At 45.4% G+C, this 19,791-nt stretch overlaps 1 protein-coding gene across 8 annotated transcripts in view; it reads left to right on the forward strand.

Annotated features, from left to right (window-relative positions):
- The window catches only part of SLCO3A1 (solute carrier organic anion transporter family member 3A1), a 323,050-nt gene that overhangs the window by 106,503 nt on the left and 196,756 nt on the right, over positions 1-19,791 (forward strand). The window lies entirely within an intron of this gene.

Here is a 19,791-nt window from a genome sequence, read left to right on the forward strand (position 1 = left end):
GCTTGGATGCGGTGAAAAGGGGACACTTTCCCACTGCTAGTGGGAATGTAAGTTAGTACAGCCACTACGGAAAACAGTATTGAGATTCCTTAAAGAACTAAAAGGAGAACTACCATTCCATCCAGCAATCCCACTGCTTGGTATCTACCCAAAGGAAAAGAAGTCATTATATGAAAGAGACACATATACACACATGTTTATAGCAGCACAGCCTACAACTGCAAGGATATGGAACCAACCTAAGTGCCCCTCAACCAAGGAGTGGGTAAAGAAAATGTGGCATATATACACCATGGAATACTACTCAACCATAAAAAAGAACGAAATAATGTATTTTGCAGCAACTTGGATGGAGATGGAGGTTGTTATTCTAAGGGAAGTAGCTCAGGAATGGAAAACGAAATACCGTACGTTCTCACTTATAAGTGGGAGGGAGCTAAGCTATGAGGACACAAAGGCATACAGAGAGATATAATGGACTCTGGGGACTTGGGGGTTGGGGAGGTTGGAAGGCGGGTGAGGGATAAAAGACAACATATTGGGTACAGTGAACACTGCTCAGGTGATGCATGCACCAAAATCTCAGAATTTACCGCTGAAGAACTCGTTCATGTAATGAAAAACCACTGGTACTCCAAAAACGATTGAAATTTTAAAACAGAAAATTATAGGCTGGGCACGGTGGCTCACACCTGTAATCCCAGCACTTTGGGAGGCTGAGACGGGCGGATTGCCTGAGGTCGGGAATTTGAGACAAGCCTGGCCAGCATGGTGAAACCCCATCTCTACTAAAAATACAAAAAAATTTGCTGGGTGTGGTGGCAGGCACCTGTAATCCCAGGAACCTAAGGCAGGAGAATCGCTTGAACCCGGAGGAGGAGGTTGCAGTGAGCTGAGATCACGCCACTGCACTCCAGCCTGGGCAACAGAGTGAGACTCTGTCTCAAAAAAAAAAAAAAAAAAAAAAAGGAAATTATAAAAAATATACACAGTTCTGTTGTTTAGTGTATTCATAGAGTTGTGCAACCATTAGCACAATTCAATTTTAAAACATTTTCATCACCCCTAAAATGGAACCTCTTACTCATTAGCAGTCACTTCCATTATGCCCTCCCTGGCAGGTGCTGCCAAACACTAATTTACTTTCTGTGTCTATTTGATTTGCCCATTCTTAACATTTCATGTAAACAGAATCATACAATATGTGGCCTTTTGTTTGTTTGTTTGTTTGTTTTGAGATGGAGTCTCACTCTGTCAGCCAGGCTGGAGTGCAGTGGCACAATCTCGGCTCACTACAACCTCCGCCTCCTGGGTTCAAGCGATTCTCCTGCCTTAGCCACCCGAGTAGCTGGGACTATAGGCGCGTGTCACTATGCCCGGCTAACTTTTTGTATTGTTAGTAGAGACGGAGTTTCATGATGTTAGCCAGGATGGTCTCGATCTCCTGACCTTGTGATCTGCCCACCTCGGCCTCCCAGAGTGCTGAGATTACAGGCGTGAGCCACCACGCCCGGCCTTATGTGGCCTTTTATGACTGCCTTCTTTCACCACCGTGATGTTTGTAAGGTCCATCCATGTTGTAATGGGTATAGAGACACCACATTTTGTTCATTCGCCCATTGATGGACATTTGGGTTGTTCCCACTTTTTCACTGTGAAGAATAATTCTGCTCTGAAGATTTGTATACACATTTGGTGTGGACGAGGAAACCTCTTATTGGATACATCCAAGCCAGTTCCGGGATGCCTTCTCTCTGTGGTGTCCCAGATCGTCCTGTAGCTCCTAAACTCGTTCCTTTCAAATTAACATATTTTGAGAGAGCTATTTTACTTATCTCAGCAGACATCCTTTTGATATAGGATTAATTTATTTTTTTCTCACTATTTCGTATGACTAGCTGGTTATTCACTTGATTTTGCCACCTGCAGTACCCCTTCTTAGCTCATCCTATAGGTTATCTCTTATGCAAAATGCTTGGGATGAGAAGTGTTTCAGATTTTGGATTTTTTCAGAATTTTGAATATTTGCATTGTATATACTCACCTACCAGTTGAGCACCCCAAATCCAAAAATCCAAAATCTGAAATGCTCCAATGAGCATTTCCTTTGAGTGTCATGTCAGCACTCAAAAGGATTTGTATTTTGGAGCATTTTGGATATCCGATTTTTGGATTAGAAATGCTCCACCTGTAGCCTGATGTTCCTGATGCCTCTGTCAGGCCATAGTCTGCTCAGCCATGTGGCTTTATTTTACTGCACACTCAGGATATTACTTTCTCCCTTGAGTGGCCCTTTTCTGAATGAAATTTGCCATTCTGCTCCAAGAGGACCCTTGACTTTAAGCATACTTGTCTGAAACGTGATTTTTGAGTACTTAGTTTATCTCATTCTAGTCAATTTCTTTATCTCCTAATTGCATTATCTATTATCCCAGTAGGATTACAAAGCATTTGTAGAAGATTCATTAAGTTTTGGCTGCCTGCTGGCAAGGATGTGATAACAAAGGCATAGTCAGGACTGCCTTAGCAAGTACTTGTGTTTGAACTTCTGAGGCTTTCTCTGCCCATTTTCCTAAAGGAAGGCCTGATTTTGTCTGAAGGGCATAGGCAATAGTGGCATGTTGTCTTGAAGGAGAGGGAAGAATGGTGGGGCAGAAGACCAGCTCTCTGGTTCTACTCTGAGGAAAGGAAAACAGGGCATATGTCAGGCAATGAGGTTGATTAAAAACATCTCAGTCCAAGGTGTGTGGGATTCCAGAGATGAGTCATATCTCACACTCATAGAACACTTTTCAGTGTATTTTCCCCTACAGTGTATTGCAAATCCTACCTCAGGGCCTTTGCACTTGCTCTCTGGCTTCATTCAGGCCCCTGCTTGTGGGTGTTCCCATCAGAGAGGCCTTCCCTGAATACCCTTCCCCTACTCATCTGTCACCTTTACTCTTGGTCCCCTTACTTGGCTTTGTTTTTCTTCACTTATTGCCATCTAGCATAAGATACATTTATTTATTTGTCGTTCCTCACCAGAATGCCAGCTCTGTGAGAGCACCCCATTCACTGTTACATGTTTAAAGCTTAAGATGGTTCTCAGAACATGGAAGGGACCCAGCACATGTGTACTGAATGAATGAATGCATTTGATTTTATGAAAACCCTAGGACGTATTACAATTCCCATCATGTGGGGAGGAAACCTGGACTCAGAAGACTTGGGAGAGTTATTCAAGGTCACAAGGTAGTCGCTGCTGAGCCCAGAAGTTGAGCTCAGCTCTTCTGGGTCCTGGTGCAGCCATCTCAGGCTCATAGGGCCCAAGAACAAACTCTGGCGGTCATACAGACAGGCTCAGAAGATGCCACAAACTGCAGCAGGAGGTATCATATGCGGTAGCAACTGGAGTGGACATTTTAAGAATTACAGAGCAGCCGCACACAGTGGCGCATGCCTGTAATCCCAGCACTTTGGGAGGCCGAAGCAGATGAATCACCTGAGGTCGGGAGTTCGAGACCAACCTGACCAACATGGAGAAACCCCGTCTTTACTAAAAATACGAAATTAGCCAGGCATGGTGGCGCATGCCTGTGATCCCAGCTACTCTGGAGGCTGAGGCAGGAAAATCATTTGAACCCAGGAGACGGAGGTTGCGGTGAACTGAGATCGCGCCATTGCACTCCAGCCTGGGCAACAAGAGTGAAACTCTGTCTCAAAAAAAAAAAAAAAAATTAAAGAGCAAGGATTTCCTGTGGCCTGAGAAAGAACACAGGAAACAACTGAAAGCTGGCCAAACAGCAATGGGAGAGACTTGGTGCTGAGGAGGAAAGGGCGAGCTGGGGAAGCAGGAGAGAACGAGAGGTGGAAATGGCTGTGGAAGGTCCTGAGCCCAACGGAGAGCCCAGCAGTGATGTTTTAGGAGCCTCGTGGTAATCTCAGGCTGTGCAGTGCAACCCATCCCCAGCAGCACACCAGATGCTTTGTTCCTGGACCAAACCAAGGGTCGTCGGGCTGCTTATTTTCACGACCCAATAACGAGATGCAGATGAACTGGGGAAGGAGAGCGTTTATTTCTGTAGCCGGGTACAGGGAGAAGGCCTGGAAAATATCGCCAGACCAACTCAAAATCACAAAGTTTTCCAGAGCTTATATACTTTCTAAGCTATATGTCTGTGTGTAAGTGTGCATCCATCTAAAGACATAAGTGATTAACTTCTTCCAGTCTGTAACTAAGATCTGATTCCTGAAGACCTTCCTCTGGAGCCTCAGTAAATTTACTTAATCTAAATGGGTCTGGGTGCTGGGGGTGATTACCCTTGTCTCCTGCTAAATCATGGAGGTTTGGGGAGTTCCTTCAGACCCCCAATACACCTGTTTAATCCTAAACAGGTCCTGTTAAGAATTCCTTTGTTATCTTGTCATGCTTCGAGGCCCAGGAAAGTCCTAGGCAAGACGCTTGGTGGGCTTTTGTTACATTCCAGCCTTTGTATATGGGCACTGGCTCTTTCAGCTTTTAATATTTAACTTCACCAGTCAGTCAGTGCTGAGACAGTTATTATGGAGGCTACCCTGTTCAGCTATTAGGGAAACCAGGCCTGCCACAGTTTCTCTCTAGTGAGGGTTTAACTCTTGGTGGGGGCAGCAGCCTGGGGCTGATTAACTCCTGAATGTTGTGCTAATGAGAAAGAGGTGTGGGTAGTGAGAACCAATGCCCCAAGTCACATTTCATCTGATTGGATCACACCATGAGATTTTATTGCAGTAGATATTAATTGTATTGTGTCCAGAACTGGTTCCTTCTGGTGGGTTCTTGGTTTCGCTGACTTCAAGAATGAAGCCGTGGACCTTCGCGGTGAGTGTTACAGTTCTTAAAGATGATGCGTCCGGAGTTGTTCCTTCAGATGTTCAGATGTGTCAGGAGTTTCTTCCTTTTGGTGGGTTCATGGTCTCGCTGACTTCAGGAGTCACACCACAGACCTTCGCAGTGAGTGTTACAGATCATAAAGGTAGTGCAGAACCAGAGTGAGCAGCAGCAAGATTTATTGTGAAGAGCGAAAGAACAAAGCCTCCACAGCGTGGAAGGGGACTCAGGTGGGTTGCCGCTGCTATTTTGGGTGGCCAGCTTTTATTACCTTATTTGGCCCCACCCACATCCTGCTGATTGGTCCATTTTACAGAGTGCTGATTGGTCCATGTTACAGAGTGCTGATTGGTGTGTTCACAATCCTTTAGCTAGACCCAGAGTGCTGATTGGTGCATTTACAGTCCTTTAGCTAGACACAAAAGTTCTCCAAGTCCCCACCCGACCCAGAAGCTCAGCAGGCTTCACCTCTCAGTATCGGTAGGGAACCCACTTGTTTTCAGTTTATGAAAGTAGGTTTTCAGGAAAAGCAAACCTGTGGTAGAAACTCGCTGGAAATGTAATGGAACCTGGAATGTTCCATTAATCACAAGACTTCTATGTGATTGCTCAGAGCTCTAAAAGTAGATACAATGGCCTTGTCATCTGTAATTTTTTTTTTTTGGTCATTTTTAGGTGAAGTATTTGATAGTGCTTTATACTTTCTACCCGTTTTAGTGCATGGTAAATGTATTTGTCGGACTGACAGCTACTGCAAGAAGCAAACCCTCACATGCATCATTGCTTACTTTTTTTTATGCTCAGGTGAATCCAGAACAGGCTTTACTAATATGTGGGCAGCTCTGTATAGTAGCTCTTGCCATGTTAGTGTTGCTATATTCAGTTCCTCTCATTCAAGGTTGGTGTGCTTGTCGGCATCAAGCAGAAGGAGAAAAGACCCTGGTGGAAGGGGCCTGGGAAGTTTTGTGGACCAGGCCGGAAGTGGCACCTCATTGGCCACAGCTCCGTCTCATCTCTGATAGAGAAAGAGAGTTGAGCAGTGTGTTGGGAAGAAGCAGAAGCAAGCTTGATATTATCATCCTTTAAAATTAGTTGTTTTTTTTTAATGTACTTCGAGTATGTTCTGGAAAGTTATTTCCTTGGATACCCCCCTTTTGCGATGAAGAAGTGGCAGCTCACAGAATTGAGTGACTTGCTCAGGGTCACAGAGCGTCAGATGACAGTGTGTGGTCTGGAATCCAGGCCTTATCCATTACCTTGTCCCATACTTTGTCTTTCCACGAGTTTTTGAGTGTGGCCAGCAGTCCTACCTCTAGACTTTTCCACGTGTGCCATGCCAGCTCTTTGGAGGATTACAGTCATCACCACCATCTGAAGAGGTACTGGGGACCTCAGCTCCCCCATGACAGCAAACAGACCCAGGGAGAGGGGGCTGTGGGGATGATTAGGGTTTTCAGAATCTTTTGGGAAGGGGAAGAGGTATACATTAAAATTGAGTGCCCTAGAGAACAGGGCAACTGGAGAGAAGACACACGATTAAAGAGAAACGCATATGCGGACCCCTCTCCCACCACCAGCATCCCAGTGCTTGGGAAACCCAAAGCCAAGCCCTGGCTCCTCAGGGATCCCCAAAGGAAACATTTATCCCCCTGGATGTTTGGATGTCCCGTAATGATTTAGAGGCCTGAGATCCTGCTCAAATCCCTGGATTCTATGTGGTACTGAAGAAGGACTTTTAAAACTAGACCTGACAGGTCCAAATAAATATCCTCCATTGTGAGGAACAATCTCATTTGGGCCTCTGAGGCTCTCTCGAGCTTCAGGCTCTCTAAAAATATCCTTCATTGACTGTTCACTTTAGAATCCAGGATTGAGACTCCCACCCCACCCCCTAACTTCCCTTCTCTTTTGTTTTTCTATGTTGCCTGCTCATCCTTCCTCCTCTCACCAGCCTGGCCTTGCCCAGGGAGTGGGAGTTGGCAGGCCTTGCCTACCAGGAGGGTTTTGTTGAGAGGCACCAAGTCCAAAAGGAATCTTTTATCTACAGGTGCACTTGGATTGTGGGCAGCTAGCAGTGTGTGTGTGTGTGTGTGTGTGTGTGTGTGTGTTGAGGGAAATTCTTAGGAGTGAGTGTGGGTGTGCACACCTGCTCTAAATTGCTTCTATGCCAGAATGTACTCCTGGAGGGATCAGGAAGGACTAAGCCCTTAGTCAATTGAGCCAGTCCAGCCCTGAGGACATTGATTCCAGCTCCTTGCTTTCATTGAAGGGAGGAGAGAAACTCAAATAGGAGCCCTCAAGGAGATTGTGTGAAGCTTTCTGAATTCGGTGTCATTTTCATGCAATTTTGTTAAGAATCGGTATATTTCATCCCCTCCTGGTTCATTCCGTGAGTCATCCAGAAGGCATCAGAGCCTCGTCATTTTGGCAGCCGCAGGGCATTTGTGCCCAGCTAATTATGGGCAGCTCTGATCTGAAGTAACAAGGTTGAGTGGAGATAGGTTGAGAAATGACCCAGACAGAAACAGGGGCCTCGGCTGGCAGCCCCAGCCACACCATAACTGCACCCGTGGCTCAGATGAGGTCAGGACATTTTTGCTTTGTGACAGATTTGGGACGCAGAGAAAAGAGTTCAGGCTTTGTACTGACCGAGGCCAGCACTGACACCAGTGCAGACAAAGAGGTTTGTAGCCAGGGGAGTGGAGGGACGGACAGCTCAGATTTTAGCTGAGGATGATTCTCATGGCCTGTGTACAAGTTCCCACTAATGTATCATCAGTACCAGCATCTCTGAGGAAGATGTTTTTCCCACTGTGCACAATGCAACATCACTCTGTCCCCAGGGTACATGGGACAGAAAAATCCCTGTTAGAACTGGGCACAAAACTGCACTTCTGAACATTTCAGGATATGACCCTTTCAGGATACTGTGTCTAGCACCCAAATTTTGAGGACTCAAGTTTTCATTAAAGCAACAGGCAGTGATGATGATGTGCTTTCCAAATGCAAATTGTAGGAACATTTAATTAAATGGGACCCTTAGGAGCAGTAACCATTCTCAGATCCCAATTAACCTGGTGTATTAGAATGTCTCAGCAGTGGAAGGAATTCATGCCTGGGCTTTGGTGATGCTTCTCAAACAGAGCATCTGGCACTGTTCATGGAAAAAGGTGATTTCAACTTGAAGCAGAAAGATAAGGTGGCGCTTTGGAGAATGTAAAAAAGTCTAACCCTAGCTTCTGCAGAGAGCTGGGCTGCTGCACCAATTATGTTGTATGGCATTTTACTTCCAAAGGGCAGCTTTGGTTATGGAGGAGAAGACAAAAGCGTGGTGCAGTTTTTTGGGGATTTTTTTTTTGACAGCAAGAGAGATGTGATACATTTTGTATTTTTGAACTCTTCTTTCAGATAACTTTATAAAGGGCTTTAAAACTGTCTTTGTAAATGATCCAGAAGAGTTGGGCTCTAAAGAAGTTTTGAAATACCTTGACCTATTTGTGCTGCTTTTTATCCTTTCTAAAAGACAAAAAGAGATTATTAGATGGTAGGAAACTATGTCTAAATAAACCCAGTGAGTTGTTACATTTTCATTCATTTAAAATATTAAAATGAGAAGTAATAAGAGAGGTTTTTAGTTATCAGAGCATGTTGCAGAGGTATAAGAGGAAGCAGAGAGTACCGTTTTCTAGATTAACTGCTCTACACAGAAATGAACAGCAGTATAGATTAACCCATAAGAGTACAAATAACTCCCCCCACTTGAAGCTTTATATGGTGATCCGTGGTAGAATGTCCCTCCTCTGGTTATGCTTTTCTTTGGCTAATAGTATCATTTGTCTCCCCACCTCTCCTGTGGGACTGAGGTGCTGTTGTGGGGACATAACCCAGAAGCATTGCCACATGATAAAGACAGCACTCGACATATAATAAAAATAAATATGGATAAGACACCTATTATATAGATAATCCCATATGAAATAAATTAAACCCATTTTACAGATGGATTAATTATTTTGTCCTTGTTCTGTTGACTTCCAGACCTTGTTATCTCTCCCGTTTTCCTGGATCATATTATCTCTCAAATATCAATAGCACAGTTTTTGGCTGTGTTGTTTTCAACCAGCCTACTTTTGGGGGACCACGAGGACGTAGTGGCAGAACTAAAGGTCAAGGTCACTTCAGTACTCTCCCAAATCCCGCTGGCATAAGGCTCTTTCCCTGTCTGCTTTGTCTGCAGGATTCAGCAGCAAGAGCTCCTCAAGAGCAAATCCACAGGCAGCTAAATCAAGAAGGCGGCTCTCTTCCCTCCTCTTTGCTCCCCTCTTCCTGCAGAGATGCAAGATGGCTTTGAAATGTCCCTATCTTCCTTCCCTTCTGATTGCCTTATTTGTTCAGATGCTTCCATCCTGAACATTTTCTAGAGTCCCCTGCCTAATCGCCCTGGAAAATGAGTGGCACCCATGGAAGCCACTCATGGCCCATCCATCAAAGCACAGTGCATGTCTCCTTTCTCAGACAGAGGACAAATCATCCATGCCCACAGAGGAGAGTGTGTGCCCTGAGTTTCAGTGCAGGATCAGAGACTGGAAAAGTCTGCATGCCCCCTCCCTAACTTACAGTCTTTTACTTCTCCACCTGGGGAAAACAGCAGACGGAGGAGAGGAAAGAGAAGTTTAGCTGGCATCATGAAAATGACTTTCTAGTCTCCTGTGAGCTTTCTCTCAAGTAGATTCTACTGAGTTCTGCTTCGACTGGTAAGCACAGAGAGTAAGTCATAGAGTGGCCCTCTAGAATTCTCTAGCCTGTGCTTATTATGCAGCATGGAGGTGTCCTGGCTAGAACAGGTCCTCTAATTTATCATGTCTTCTCACTAGGTGAGGTGAATAGGGCTCCACAAACCACCGTGGGGACCAATGGCATCAAATTCTGGTGCTAACAAAGGAAGTTCCATCACAGACAAGGAGTGAGAAGAAGCCAGGGTAGAAACAAGCGACCCCTGCTTCCATGTGAAGCTTCATTCCCCAGCCCATTCTCCAGACAGAGAAAGGGTGCACACACAGACACGCAAGCACAGCCTTTGCATGTGTGCTCACACAGGCGCGGTATTTACGGCATTGACGACATGTCCAGCTTCTTTGTGCGCTCACAGCAGGCACTGCACTGTCCGTGGTTACCCTTAGGGTGGCGCTGTTTATTGGCGCCTTTTTGCTTGGCACATTCTGGTTCCTCTGCATGGAGTCTCCTTTCTCTTTCCCCTACCCAGAGGATCTGGCAAACTCGTGTTGCTCCATGTGTAGAGTCAGCTCAGAGGTCCCTTCCTCTCAGAAGCCATCTCTGCCTCCACCCACCTCCAACACAAGGGTTTGCTAACAGGTCCACAATGTGTTTAGCACTGTCACTTTGCATCATTTTTTGGTGTGATTGTATCTGTTGCACATACACCTGTGTCCCCGCTACACACTTTGAGAGGTAAAGCTCATCTTTTCGTTGTATATGGCACATGTATAGAAATATGTGCCTGGCACATAAAGGCAGTTAGTAGATATTTGTTGAATGAATGAGTGAATAAATCATTTTTGGGGGTAGAAGTGGTGTAGAATATCTGACTACTACATGTGGATACTAAGAACTAATTGTTGTTGTGGAGTAAAATTTCTTGTGTTTGTCTTATATATATATATATTTTTTTTTTCTTCTTTTTTTTTGAGATGAAGTCTCACTCTGTTGCCCAGGCTGGATTGCAGTGGCACAATCTCGGCTCACTGCAACCTCCACCTCCTAGGTTCAAGTGATTCTCCTGCCTCAGTTTCCCAAATAGCTTGGGTTACAGGTATGTGCCACCATGCCCGGCTAATTTTTGTATTTTTAGTAAAGTCAGGGATTTCTCCATGTTGGCGAGGCTGGCCTCAAACTCCTGACCTCAGGTGGTCCACCCCCCTTAGCCTCCCAAAGTGCTGGGATTACAGGCATGAGCCACAGTGCCTGGCCTCTTGTTATAATTATTGTTGTCTTTCTATCAAAACATTACCAAAATCTCCTTTTACTTCATAACACTCAGAAGACTCCATCTATAGAATTCCTTTTCTGGCAATGAGGGAGCCAGGCGCTCCCTCATTGGGCCTGGCATCTTACAGACTCACCCTTACATTCTCCCAAGAGAAGTCCCCATTTTTCAATGGAAGAGATCTAGCTATGTCTACAGGTTTCCTGGTGGCGGGGGCTGGTCCACAGACCTAGATTGAGTTGCAGGGGAATTGGGTAGGGTGAGCCCTTTGAATTGCTGGGTAGAAGAAAATTTGACCTGGGCGCAGTCATCAGTTTGGACTCTAACTTCCTAGCTAGTTCTGTGTGTGTCAAAATCCTCCAGCATGACATTTGCCATGATGAGCAAGGAAGTGTAGTATTTTTTCCCGTCAGCTAAATGTTAAAAGGCAAAAAGGCTATTTCTGCTCACCCAGAAAAACATTTTAGCTCTAGCAGAAAACAAAACAAAAAAAACTTACAGCCTTAAAACTAAAAAGAGGCATTGAAATACAGTACCTTCTCCCCACGCTGTTCAAAACACTTCATGAGCAAGCACATGTAGCACATGTAGGAGAGAGGCCGAGTATGTTCTGAACTAACATTTTAGTGTATTATTTAAAATCTGGCCAGAGCGCAGCATATTTGCATGCCTGTCTTTGGGCTCTGTTTCTAAAACAAGGAGAGTGGTGATGAAATCCGCAGCTGGTGTGCTGGCCCCAAGCCTGGGTAGTTTGGACTCCATCACACCCTGGAGCAGCCAGCAAAGTTGCTGGAGCCACTGATGTGAGGTGCCTTTGGGATGGGCAGAGTTGTGGAGTCCTCTCCATTCTCTGTAGCCAACACATGAGAGTCAACATGGAACTTGAGATCTGTGAGCGTTTGCTGAGCCTGTGACCAGGAGGCGCTCATGGAGAATGAAAGCGGGTAGGTAGGAGACAGGTGGTATCCAGCTCCCAGGGACTCACAAGGAGCCCTAATGAAACAACAAAACAACATGGTTCTTTCTTAAGTGGACCCATTTCTCCCATTACGCCTTCAAACCTCTGGGTTTCCCCTGACCAAAACACAGGCATCCAGGGTGGATCCTGCCACTGTGCAGTGCCCTGCTTTGGTTTGACAGTGCCCATGTGAACATGAAGTTTCCTCTGACAGGCAGTAGCCTTCTCAGGCTAGAAGAGTAGACAGAGCTTCCACCTGTGTACGAGGGGAGTCTGCTGTCTTCATGCTGCAAATGCCCAACCAGGTGAAGGGTGGGTGGGTGTGTGTGTGTGTGTGTGTGTGTGCATGTGCAAATCCTTAAATAGGTATAGGCATATGTAGTCAGTCTTCATTATTTGTGGTTTCTGTATTTGGGAATTTGCCTATTTGCTAAAATGTATTTGTAGCCCCCAAATCAATACTCAGGGCACCTTTGAAGACGTGCAGGGTACGGAAACATTTGAGTCACCTGATGTGCCTGTTCCCAGCTGAGGTCAAACAAGGTGACCTCGGCCGGGCGTGGTGGCTCATGCCTGTAATCTCAGCACTTTGGGAGGCCGAGGCGGGCGGATCATGAGGTCAGGAGATCGAAACCATCCTGGCTAACGCGGTGAAACTCCGTCTCTACTAAAAATAGAAAAAATTAGCAGGGCATGCTGGCAGGTGCCTGTCGTCCTAGCTACTCGGGATGCTGAGGCAGGAGAATGGGGTGAACCTGGGAGGCGGAGCTTGCAGTGAGCCGAGATCATGCCACTGCATTCCAGCCTGGGTGACAGAGCGAGACTCCATCTCAAAAAAAAAAAAAAAAAAGGCAACCTCTGCCTTCTTGTTTCATCTCTCATGCTGTAAACAAGTATCCTTTTTGTTGTCTATTTGATCTCATATTCTTCCATGTTTTTGTGCTTTTGTTGATGATTTTACTGTTTGAAAAGGCCCCAAGCACAGTGCTGAAGAGCTGTCTAGTGTTCCTAAGCACAAGACGCCTGTGATGTGCCTTGCAGAGAAAATATGTGTGTTAAAGAAGCTTCATGCAGGCATGAGTTACAGCATTGTTTGTCATGAGCTCCATGTTAATGAATCAACAATATACATTAAATAGGGTGTCTTTAAACAGAAACACACTTAACACAAGGTTGTGTGGTGATGAGTTGATGAAAATGTTGTGAACAGAGGCTTGCAGGAACCTAACCCCGTATTTCCTCTAGCAGCAGTGGTTCCGTGTTCACCAGTTCAGTGTTTGTGGTGACTTTCTAGAACATAACTGCAGTTTGAGTATCCCTGATCAGAAATGCTTGGGACCAGACATGTTTTGGATCTCGGATTTTTTTTATGAGTTTGGAATATTTGCATTATATTCCTTACCAATGAGCATTTCCTTTGAGCGTCATGTTGGTGCTCAAAAAACTAAGGATTTTGGAGCATTTCAGATTTTGGATTTTTGGATGAGGGATGCTCAACCTATATCTTGGATAATGAGAACTGACTATATAAAGGGGTGAGGGAGAGGGTTTTATGTAGAGCTCTATACCTATGATACCATATTGGAAAACGTCTACCATATTTGAAGTCGTATGGAGAAGTCTCCATCAAGAGATTATACCTTCACACAGGTGGCTGCGCTGGGTTGGGAGGTGGATATGGGAGATGAGGGTGCTGACGTGAACCAAGGTGGTATGGTCTGAATGTTTGTGTGAATCCTAACCCAAGGTGGGTTAGATTTCAACAGAACTCGGATAGGTCATGATGGAGGAACCCTCATGATGGGGTTAGTGCTCTTATAAAAGAGGCCCCAGAGAGCTGCCTCGTCCTCTCCACCACGTGAGGGTACACCTAGGACATGCCATCTGTGAACCAGAAAGTGGCCTTCCAACAGATACCAAATCTTCTGGTGGCACCTTCTTTTGGACTTCTAGACTCCAGAACTGTAAGAAGTAAATTTCTGTTGTTTATAAGCCACCCAGGCTGTTGTATTGTTACAGGACCTCAAACAGACTGAGGCTCAAGGCACCAGGGAAATGTGCTGACCGATCGATCTTCAGTACAGTGGATTTATTAGAAAGGGTGCTGCACTGATGAGCCCGTGTCCTCCAGGTCAGGACAGAGGCCCAGGGAATGCCCTCGTGTAGCCTCTGGTGTGGTTCCTGGTGCTGCCTCGGTCCTCCAGGTTTGACTGTAGATGAACTGCCCCTCTGTCCACACATACATAGAAAAGGACAGTGGGGCCGGGCATGGTGGGTAGCTCATGCCTGTAATCCCAGCACTTTGGGAGGCCAAGGCGGGCGGATCACCTGAGGTCAGGGGTTCGAGACCATCCTGGCCAACATAGTGAAGCCCCATCTCTACTAAATATACAAAAATTAGCTGAGCATGCTGGCATGCACTTGTAGTCCCAGCTACTCGGGAGGCAGGAGAATCGCTTGAACCCGGGAGGCAAAGGTTGCAGTGAGCCGAGATCATGCCATTGCATTCCAGTCTGGCAACAGAGCAAGACTCCATCTCAAATAAAAGAAAAGGGCAACGGGCAGTGCCCTGGGGCAGGGGAACTGAGGCAAAAGGGTGGGGATTGCAACCCCTCTGCTCTCTCATTTCCCAGAGAAGAAGTGGTCTTGGATATCCAAGGAACGAATGAATTCTCAGGTACCTGCTCCTCCCAGGCACTTCACATTGGAAGTCTTTGAACTTGACAGCAGCCCTCTGAGATACCATTATCTCCATTCTGCTGATGAAGAGCAGGCACAGCGAGGTTACCTGCATTGTCAGAGGACACACAGCTAGTAAGGGGTGGAATTTAAATTCAAACCTGTGACAAGTCAGGATACAATTATCTTTAGTTGGTGGCTGACTGGAAAAACATGCAACAGCAGGAAGAACGGGGGCTGAAGCTGGTGTATTGTCTGAGTGTCTAAAATCATGGTGCGTTTGAGGGAAATGAAGTTGAGTGAGCAATTGCAGGATTCAAGGGCGAGTTAGGGCAGAGCTTCTCAACCTGGGTAATTTTGCACCTCATGACATTTGGCAGTGTCTGGATTCCTTTTTGGTTGTTGTCATAACAGGGTTGGAACACAGGGGAAGTGCTACTGGCATCTAGTGGGGAGAGGTTGCGGATGCTGTCAAGCCTCCATTGGTGCACAGGACCGGCATCCACAACAAAGAATTATCCAACCCCAAATGTCAATAATGCCAAGCTGAGAATACCTGATTAAGGTGAAAGCAGGTTGAAGTGGTTTGAGTTGGGAGTGTGTTATGGCCTGAAAAGTTACAAACTATATCCAGAAACTTCAATAAAGGTATTTCCTTCTGATGTGCCATCATTCCTGGCTCAAAATTCACTTTTCTTTCTACATTTTCTATATTCAGTAAGATATACTCTGTCTGCGAGTCAGGCCTATTGGTGCCTGTTCTGTGGTGAGCAGGCACCAGTAGGTGACAAGGCAGGCAAGAGAGAGTGTCCCCGGACCTAAGAAACCAGGCTGTGGACCCAAAGCCATCTGGAAAAGACTCAGGGGATGTGGGACATCACTCAAGGCTCAAGGTCAGCCTGGGGTCCAACAGTAAGGATAAGAACCGGGACAGCAGGTTCCAGAAAGCCAGGTCCCTTCATAAGAGGTCAGCCTGACCTAAACAGACACCATTTTCATTATTATTATTATTATTATTATGATTTCTCTAAGCCTTCTTAGCATTTGTAGTGTATCCTGGGGGAACTTGCAGTTTTCAGAGACAGACTCATGAATAAAAATGAGTAGTGTAAATTCCTGTATTGAGAGTATTTGCCAAGTGCTGCAGGGCTCCAGAGGAGGCGACGGGCACCTTGGCTTGGAGAAACAGAGGAGGGTGAAGGTTTCTGGGTGAGTCACTGCTGGAAACTAGAAGGTGAAGGGAGAGTCCAGGCAGAGGGAAGAGCCTGGTGGGAGATAAAAGGTGCCAGCGGGCAGAGCCAGGCAGGGTAGGCGTGTGCTGTGGGCAGGGCAGGGAGGCGGGAGGTGGGGTGAGGGGGAGACCACAGGGAACTCCCCAAGGAGCAGAGAATTGGGTGCCTCCTGCACGTGTCCACTGTGGCTTCCAGGGAGAATCTCTCCGAAAGAAGAAAGACACGCTTTCCTGGCAGGAAGGCGGAGACATTCATTTCCATTCCCTCTGTGGTAGGGTAGGGGTGACCCTGTCTCCAAGAGGTATGATGCAGCCAGTGTCCCCATTTAGCATCAAAATAGAGAAGACAGTTCCTTCATTAAAAAAGCAAATTTTGCTGGCACTAGATACCCTTTAGAGAGGGCCGGGCTCTGGGAGCCTCCCTGTCTGGGTTCCCATCCCAGCTTCTGGGGTTCCTCTGTGTGCAGTCTGGGGTAGTTAACTTAATTTCTCTGCAGTTCCCTATCTGTAAAATGAGTAGAATAATTGTTCCTGAATCCATAGGTGTTTTATGAGATTAAATGATTTAGTGCAAATAAAGTGCCTGAAATGGTGCCTAGAATATAGTAAATTCTCAGAGTTAACCAGTGTTACTCTCTTTTTACCATTTAGGGAAAGCAGAGGAAAGGGCTTTAAGAGAGTGTCATGTCTAGAGCTGAACTTGTGAACTGGCACCTAGGTGTGCTGCAGTTGGCTGACAGGTGTGCATTTTAAAAAATCGAATTTGAATGCCTTTGCATGGAGCTGGCATGATCCATGATTCATCATAGTCCATCCTCCACCCCACCCCCTTGTCCCAAGCCTGTCCAGCATCACACATGCAGTGTCCCCTGCGCTTGGCTCCCTAAACATGAGAGCAGAGGACACTGGCGATTGCATTAAGCAGAGAGAAGTTACAGGAGGAACCGTTGGCAGGATTAGCCACAAACTGAGTCAGCTGTCGTGCCACACACTTGGTGAGAGCCCTGCTTATAAAGCAGCCGTGTATTTCAAATGTTGGGTTCAGCCTAGAAGCTTGTTGATGATCACTTTCTATGGCAGCAGGTTCTAGGGCCAGGGGGGCACCCTGCCAGCTTCTGTCTCCAGCAGACAAGCTGCATCCAGGTACAACCTTCCTCTCAGCCTGTCAGACCTGCGTCTGCACTGCTAGCACAGCCTCCTCCTTCCTACGCCTCCACCTGACCTGTTCCTATAACTGTGAGATTGCCCCTTACAGCCACCCAGTGGTGGACACTCCAAGGCAGGCAAGAGGAGCAGCCTGCTTTCCCTAGCACACACCAGCCTGAGGAGCTGTGCTAGTGGTGGAGCGAGGAAAGAACCCTGGTCCCAGAGGTAAAAGACCTCACTGAAGTGTTACCTTGGTCAGGTCACTGAGCCTTGCAGTCCTCTTCGTTGTCTATAACCCCTGGGGTACTGTATTGTTTGCAGCACCTCACTTGATTATTGGATTGTTAGAGAGAGGCAGTGTGTAGAGGTGCTTTATTATTATTATTTTTAATGTTAGATACTCTGCAAATGATGGACATTCAAAATAATTAGCAATGCTGCATTATTTCTTGAAGTGTGGGCAACCATCCACAGCCTGGGCTAGAAAGCAGAAATGGGGATGTTGATTGTGGTGAGGGTCCCAAACTGTACTGGGGAGAAAATAGATGGAAGCAAAGAAACTATACACAGAGGATTTCAAAGAGTTAGTACCAAAAAAAGACTGTAAAATATCTTAATAACTTTTGTGTTGACCATGCATTGAAATGACACTTCAGATATTTTGGATTAAATATTGAATATTATTAAAATTAATTTTGCATGTTTCTACTCTTAAATGTAGCTACTTTATTTTTTTTAACATAGTAGAAAATGTACAGCGTATTTTACTTTAGACCAGCTACATTGCAAGTGCTCACTAGTCACATGTGGCTATCATTGGACAACACAGCTATAGCCATATACCAATTGCATTCTGTACGTGCCATTGGACTTCCAGACTTTTTCCTCCTTCTCCTTGGAGTAGCCTCAACTCTATTAGGGAATCTATGTTGGGCGCCAGATATCGGGGAATCTGCCCCAATATTCACGTAGGTTCTTTTCTGTTTTCCTTAAGCGTCGGCCAGCTTGAGAAATAAAGGGACAGAGTACAAAAGAGAGAAATTTTAAAGCTGGGCGTCCGGGGGAGACATCACATGTCAGTAGGTTCCGTGATGCCCCACAAGCTGCAAAAACCAGCAAGTTTTTATTAGGGAGTTTCAAAAGGGGAGGGAGTGTGCAAATAGGTGTGGGTCACAGACGTCAAGTACTTTACAAGGTAATAGAATATCACAAGGCAAAGGGAGGCAGGGCGAGATCACAGGAGCACAGGACCGGGGCGAAATTAAAATTGCTAATGAAGTTTCGGGTACCATTGTCATTGATAACATCTTATCAGGAGACAGGGTTTTGAGATCAACTGGTCTGACCAAAATTTATTAGGCGGGAATTTCCTCTTCCCGATAAGCCTGGGAGTGCTGTGGGAGACTAGGGTCTATTTTACCCCTGCAGTCTTGACCATAAGAGACAGGTGCACCTGGGGGGGTTGTTTATAAGCCTATACCTCCAGGCACGTATTCTCTTTCCCAGGGATGTTCCATGCTGAGAAAAAGAATTCAGCGATATTTCTCCGATTTGCTTTTGAAAGAAGAGAAATATGGCTCTGTTCTGCCCGGCTCACCAGCGGTCAGAGTTTAAGGTTATCTCTCTTATTCCCTGAATAATTGCTGTTATCCTGTTCTTTTTTCAAGGTGCCCACATTTCATATTGCTCAAACACACATGCTGTACAATTTGTGCAGTTAATGCAATTATTACAGGGTCCTGAAGAGATATACATCCTCCTCAGCTGACAGGATTAAGAGATTAAAGTAAAGACAGGCATAGGAAATCACAAGGGTATTGATTGGGGAAGTGATAAGTGTCCATGAAATCTTTACAATTTATGTTTAGAGACTGCAGTAAAGACAGGCATAAGAAATTACAAAAGTATTAATTTGGGGAACTAATAAATGTCCATGAAATCTTCACAATCCATGTTCTTCTGCCATGGTTTCAGCCGGTCCTTCCGTTTGGGGTCCCTGACTTCCCACAACACAACTCTAACTTCTTTATCTGGATAATTCCTGTTTATCCTTCAGAGCAAGGTCTGGCATCAAATTCTCTTGGAAGAGTTTTATGACCCCTTAGTCTGGGGCCCCTTTTCCACAGCTCCTGATGATCGGCACATACCCTGGGGCATACAGATAGTTTATAGGAACAGTGAGAGAGAATACTTGAAATTGGGTGGTTCCAGATCAGATCAGTGTTGTAGGATTTTTCCTGTCCAAGTGGCGTAGTCCTCAAATGAAAAAGTTTGAGAAAACTCTTTAAACATTTCATCCTGCTGTAGACAGTTTCAGTGTGACCATAAAGGTTATGAATGAGAATCCAAAGAAACATTTGCAGAATCATATTTACTTTCTACCCCAATTCTGTAGGATCACCATGTCTGTGATTGGCTGTCAGTTACAAGCAGTGATTTTTCTCTGTGTTCATAGCTTAATAGACTTCTGGATCTGGGTGATTTTTAGTGGAGCTTATTTTTAGGTGCATCTGATCACATGATTTGGCAAATATTGGACCCAGAAACTGATGGAAAAAACAAATCCCACATGAATTTGTTGTGCCCTTTATTGTATGGTGGAAAGATGAAAATGAGATAGGGAAACATAAGGAAATGCTATTTTTACATTTAAAAGTGGCAGCTTTACACGTGTAAATGACTAGGATTGGCTATTGTCACCTTCACAGCAACTGAGTTGGGTTTGAATTCCTATTCCTGTGGCTGCAAGGCCTTTGCCACATTACCCAATCTTAATTTGTCTCTGTTTCCTTATTTTCCACTGGGCATAGTGACCATCTGATAGCGTAACTGTAAATAGGTAGAAATGAGATAACACATCTAGTAGTTAGAATCTATTAATCTCCAGTTACTCAAGTTTTTGCTATTCTTTTTAGTTATTCATT

This window comes from Pongo abelii, chromosome 16, assembly GCF_028885655.2.
Source record: "Pongo abelii isolate AG06213 chromosome 16, NHGRI_mPonAbe1-v2.0_pri, whole genome shotgun sequence".
In the NCBI taxonomy this organism is placed as follows: domain Eukaryota; kingdom Metazoa; phylum Chordata; class Mammalia; order Primates; family Hominidae; genus Pongo; species Pongo abelii.